This window comes from Mustela putorius, unplaced genomic scaffold, assembly GCF_011764305.1.
Source record: "Mustela putorius furo isolate JIRA1106 unplaced genomic scaffold, ASM1176430v1.1 tig00000145_pilon_pilon_pilon, whole genome shotgun sequence".
Lineage (NCBI taxonomy): Eukaryota > Metazoa > Chordata > Mammalia > Carnivora > Mustelidae > Mustela > Mustela putorius.
Genome location: NW_025421294.1, coordinates 19,934,859 through 19,940,858, shown reverse-complemented (window position 1 = coordinate 19,940,858; position 6,000 = coordinate 19,934,859).

Below are 6,000 nucleotides of genomic sequence, written 5' to 3'. Positions count from 1 at the left end.
ATGAAGGGCTGGGTCCTGGCTCAGAGGACAGGCAATGACGTTTTGCGAGTGGTAGCGAGTGGTAGGTGTTTAGAATGGAATAGCTAGTCTCAGCTTGTAGCTCTGGCCCTTGCACTGGCCCCAGGGCTGTCCCTGCTCACAAGGACCCACGAGGGTGCCTATGGCCTTGGCTCCTGAAGCCCTGGGATCTCTCTGACCTGACTGTGTGGCTTCCCTCCCCCTTCCCTTCCTGCTCTCCAGCCTGGAAGCCCATTGTTCTCTGCATCTGGTCCAGCCTGAGTCCCTATCTGGGGTAATCCCCGGGCCTCCCGCTCCCCTTTCTTGGGAGGTTTTTATACTTGTCCCTCTCCCACGCCTTCCTCTCCTTATCCCTCCCTTCCCCTGATTCTTCTCTCCCCCCTGCTGTTTATGACTGATTCCCACCAACAGTACTCCATCCCCATCACCACCACTTCTAGGGAGGTGGATGTTTTCAGATGTGCCCTCCCCTCATTTACCTCCTCACAGAGGTAAGGCCCAGGATCACCTGGGTGGCATTTGTGGTGGCTTGTGGCTTCTCATTTACCTCCTCACTTGCTGCACCCAGCACCCTCCTGGTCTTCTACCCTGACTCCGGCTGAGTCTAGAGGTTTGTAAAACATTAGAAGTATTGGGAATTTAAGGCCTGCTTCCTTTAGGTGGCTGTTTGCAACTGAGTCTTTGAGGCTGGAGGTGCCCATTGGGACACAGGGGACCTCCATCAGGGCTTGTTGGCTTGTAGGCCTGTGGCCATTAGGACAGGGGCCGCTGAGGGAGTCTCAAGCCTCAGAGCCATCTGTGCCCATCCCTGCCCCCATGTTTTCTTTCCCACGCTCTGTCCTTTACTCCATGTTCCACTCCTTGAGGTTCCCTGTCCTTGTCACTTGTTGAACCACAGCAAGGGCCTGAATCCATGGGGCCTTCTCCTATAGTGTGGCCCTACAGACAGAACACCCACAAGCTTGGAGACATTGCACGAGTCACTTAACTTCTCTGCGCCTCGGTTTCCTTCTCTGTAGAGTGTGGCTGTCACCCTCCTCAGGAGATTATGGTAAGGATTCAGTGAGATGATACCTAGAAGGGCCTAGCAGAGGGCCTGGTCCAAAGAAAGCATCCATTCCATGTTTCTGTAGCTTGTATTATTTTCCAGGTCTGATGCAAATGGTGAGGATGACCTTGCATTTGTCCCTTCACTGTTTTTTGTTTTTTCTTTTTTAATTTAAAATTGTATTTATTTATTTTACAGAAAGAACAAGCAAGGGGAACAGCAGGCAGAGGGAGAGAGAGAAACAGAGCCCCCTGCTGAGCAAGTAGTGGGGCTCAAACCCAGGACCCTGGGATCATGACCTTAGTCAAAGGCAGACATTTAATCGACTGACCCATCCAGGTGCCCCTGCCCCTTCGCTGTTTTCTCTGCCTGCATGGCCCAGGAAGCTCAATTTCCAGGGCTTTCTTAGCCCAGGCTGGGGCCAGGTGCTGTCTGTGCTTCAAAGGGAGCAAGCACAGGCCCCAGGCCCCTGTTGCTCAGAGATGGGCCCTAGGCTTACTGCCCTTGGATGACAGCCTGCATGGCAGCCTCACTCTCTGGCCCTCACTTGTCCTATCATGTGCAGTGCACCTAGCAAGACAAGGTGTCCCACAAGTGGCTTGCAGTCTAAGGAGGGAGTGGGGAAAAGGAGGAAGGGGGCACAGTAGCTCTGTGTTTGGGCTTAGTGGTCATGGGCGGCTCCTCACGGAGGGTATTGGGCCAAATCCTGAAGACAGAGAGGAGTTAGCCAGAGGAAGGTGAGTAAGCAAAGGAGAGGCAAAACAGGCAGAGGGAGCAGAGTAGACAAAGGCTGGAGGTGAGTGAGCTGGCTCCTTACAGTATCTCCAGAGGTCTGTGTGGAGAGTGGGGAGGAAGAAGGTAGGCAGGGGAGGTCAGAATGGGCTGCCAGACCCTCCTGGAAGTCCTGGAGTCCCATGTTTAGGATTTGGACCTTGTGTTACCGACCATGCGGAGCTTTTAAATGGCCCCAAGAAGGAAGATGAAGACAATAGCTCTATGCCAGGCCTTGTCTCGAGTGCTTTACCTATACCCTCCTGCTCCTCCCTCATTGCCAGGCCATCAGGATAAGGGGTAGCTAACTTGCCCAAGATCACGCAGACTGGACCTCCATAAAGCCCCTTGGGCTGCACTCTGGAAAATGGAATGGAAGAAAACAGAGGAGGGAGTGGGGAGGGCCATTGGGAATAATGCAGGGGAGCTTTGGTGCAGAAAACTCTGGTGCTGAGAATGTTTCCAGAATGCCATCTGGTGGCCAAAGGCAGAGAAAAAGGCCCAAAGGCAGAGAGGTGGGTACCTGGAGCTCACACATAGGCACAGCTCTAGACCTGTCCTGCATAGAACACACTGGAAGGAGCTTACATACGATGACAGTCACTTATCATGAGAAACCTAATGTGACCCACTGCCCACGGAAGGATTTATGGAACTCACGATTTTACCAGTGTTAACATTTATATTCTCGAAAGGACATTGTCCTGTTCATGCTCTGTGTGTATGTGTTGCCTTCACTGTACCCTGGTTGCAAAAAATGGACTCCCAGGTCACAAAATAAGAAAGTTTTTGTTTTGTTTTTAAGATTTTATTTACTTCTTTAAGAGAAAGAAAGCACACAGGAGTGATGGGGAAGGGCAGAGGGAGAGAGTGAAGCCTACTTCCCACCTAGCAGGGAGCCTGACACGGGGCTCAATCCTAGGACCTTGGGATCATGACCTGAGCCAAAGGCAGATGCTTAACCCACTGAGCCACCCAGGCACCCCGCAACAAAGTTTGATTCCGCAGACAGTTTTTATGGCTATGGTTTGTTTGTTTTATTCATATTGGGGGCAGAATCCCAAGCCAGCAAATAAGACTTTTTTAAGGTGATAATCTCTGGGAATGAGGTCCTGCTTAGTAATTTTCTCTCCTCCTTTCTGGCTTCAGGGATCAGCCACATGTCAAGGGGCAAATGGAGATGTCACTGGAGTTTGCCTGGAGAGCCTTTATCCCTCTGAGTTTTGAAAATAGATGTGAAGTTGCACAGGTCCCCTGAAATTGGTTTGGAAACGCTAAGGATGCCTCCCTCAAGCCTGAAATATTTTTTTAAAGAGGGCAAGAATCAGGGCTGGTGTTTGGAAGTCTGGCTTGCCACCAACCTTGAGGTCATTCACACTTGGGCCCTTGGCTATGGGGCAGTGTTGGGGGATGAAGTGGGAGGTGTGGGGGTGGGTCAGGATTTTTTTTCAAAATGCCTGATGTCGGGGCACCTGGGTGGCTCAGTGGGTTAAAGCCTCTGCCTTCGGCTCAGGTTATGATCTCAGGGTCCTGGGATCGAGCCCTGCATCAGGCTCTCTGCTCAGCGGGGAGTTTGCTTCCCTTCCTCTCTCTCTGCCTGCCTCTCTGCCTACTTGTGACCTCTGTCTGTCAAATAAATAAATAAAAATTAAAAAAAAAATGCCTGATGTCCTGAGGATCCTTGGGGGGTCAGACCAGCAAGGTGGGACTCTGACCCTTGGGGGACTCCCAGGTCCACTGGGTGAAGGCTAGGATCGTGCCTCACCCTATGAACATGTTGAATGGCTGGTGGCCCACCCTTGGGGCTCCTTGTGAATATGCCGAGCAGCTGTCACAGTCACTGTCACCAAGGCCGCTTGGTGAGGCTCAGACGCTTCCTCTTCCTTAGGATCGTTCCCATTGGGAGGGTGACAGAAACACCCAAGGTCAGCCTCTTTCTTTGAGCGAGACCTTGTTGAAATTGGAGCCAGTGTGGACAGGAATCTTGATTGGGAGACTCAGGTAGATGGGTCACCTGCTCTTGATGTGACACTTTGTGCTCTTTGTTGGGACAGATGACAGTTGTCTACTCCCACACAATAACACCTCTTTCTGGGCCCAGAGTAGGAAAAAAAAAATGTACTTTGTAGGTAGATATCTGCCAAATAATAGAATCTTTCAAGAAATGAAAAGGCGTTGTGTTTTGATTGTCTTGCATTAGAGTGGTAGCTCTCAAAAGGGGACAAATATCAGAATCACTTATCTGAATACCAAGGAAAGGGGGAGAAAATTAATACTCTTCCCCTTTCCACCCTGCTAAAGAGAATTTCATAACTGCCAGCTCCCTTCGAAAAGGCTTCCCTTTTCATTTGGGACAGAGTTGGGGAAGTTGGTTTGAAGTTTTTTTCTGGAAAGAGAGGCTTAATTGATCTACATAATAAAAGGAAAATATCACCAGTCAGATTGGCTAAAATCAACAAGTCAGGAAATGACAGATGCTGGCGAGGATGCGGAGAAAGGGGAACCCTCCTACACTGTTGGTGGGAATGCAAGCTGGTGCAGCCACTCTGGAAAACAGCATGGAGGTTCCTCAAAATGTTGAAAATAGAACTGCCCTATGACCCAGCAATTGCACTATTGGGTATTTACCCTAAAGATACAAATGTAGTAGTCCAAAGGGACACATGCACCCGAATGTTTATAGCAGCAATGTCCACAATAGCCAAACTATGGAAAGAACCTAGATGTCCATCAACAGATGAATGGATCAAGAAGATGTGGTATATATACACAATGGAATACTATGCAGCCATCAAAAGAAATGAAATCTTGCCATTTGCAACAACATGGATGGAACTAGAGCGTATCATGCTTAGCGAAATAAGTCAAGCAGAGAAAGACAACTATCATATGATCTCCCTGATATGAGGAAGTGGTGATGCAACATGGGGGCTTAAGTGGGTAGAAGAAGAATAAATGAAACAAGATGGGATTGGGAGGGAGACAAACCATAAGTGACTCTTGATCTCACAAAACAAACTGAGGTTGCCGGGGGGAGGGGGTTTGGGAGAAGGGGGTGGGATTATGGACATTGGGGAGGGTATGTGATTTGGTGAGTGCTGTGAAGTGTGTAAGCCTGGTGATTCACAGACCTGTACCCCAGGGGATAAAAATATATGTTTATAAAAAATAAAAAATTAAAAAAAAAAAAGTAAATAAAAAGAAAAAATATTCCCGTTTGAAAAAAAAATAAATAAATAAAAGGAAAATAGGAGAGGGGGATTGATGAAGGCTGAGGGGACCATGGAGGGGGTTCATGAGAGAACAGGGTGGGGGGCTGTGAGAGGAAGTAGTGTGAACATGAGGACTTGCCAATGAATCATTGTGGACTATGGATCTCCTTCATGATTTTCAAGAAAAATGCAAGAGGAGACTCAGAATTTATTTTGTGCTTTAGTAACCATAACCGGGCCCCATAAATTCTGAGTTAATAAAGGTTACCCATATGTTTTGTCTTTCTCTCCAACCTCGGAGGGAAAGTGAGCCACTTCTAGCATGTAGATTTTAATTCTGTATGCAGTCTGACACATGCCCCATCTCCACCTCAATGTCATTGAGGACCACTGATTTAGAACTTCTTAGAACTACTAGCAACTTTGTAAGGGCCAAAACTCTACAGCCATCAGGATTTCTTACTGAGCACCCTTCTGGTCGCCCCTTCTCCCTCATGCCTGTGTCACTGTTCAGCTAAGGTCTGTCCATAGCCGGTTCTCCCCCCATGTTTCTACAGACTCTTCCTTGGTTTTCCTTCCTTCTGACTCCCAGGGATGGGCATGCCCCCAGACACTGTCCTCAATCTTCTCTTCTCCATAGGGTTATTAGCCCAGAAATTGTCAGATTTAGCAAATAAAAATACAAGTGCCAGTTAAGTTTTAATTTCAGGTAAACAATGACAATTTTTTTAGTATATTTTCACCAGGCCATCCTACTCAGAAGTAGTATATACTCTCAACACGAGTTTCTCTTCTGTTTTTCTGTTTTCTTTCCTCCTCTTCCTCCTTCCTCTCCTTCTCCTTCTCTTCCTCCTCCTCCTTTTCCTTCTTCTTTAGAATTTTGATTTACACTGTGAATTTGAAAATCTATCAGCGAACACAAAAATCAAACACATTGACTGGAAGCATCAT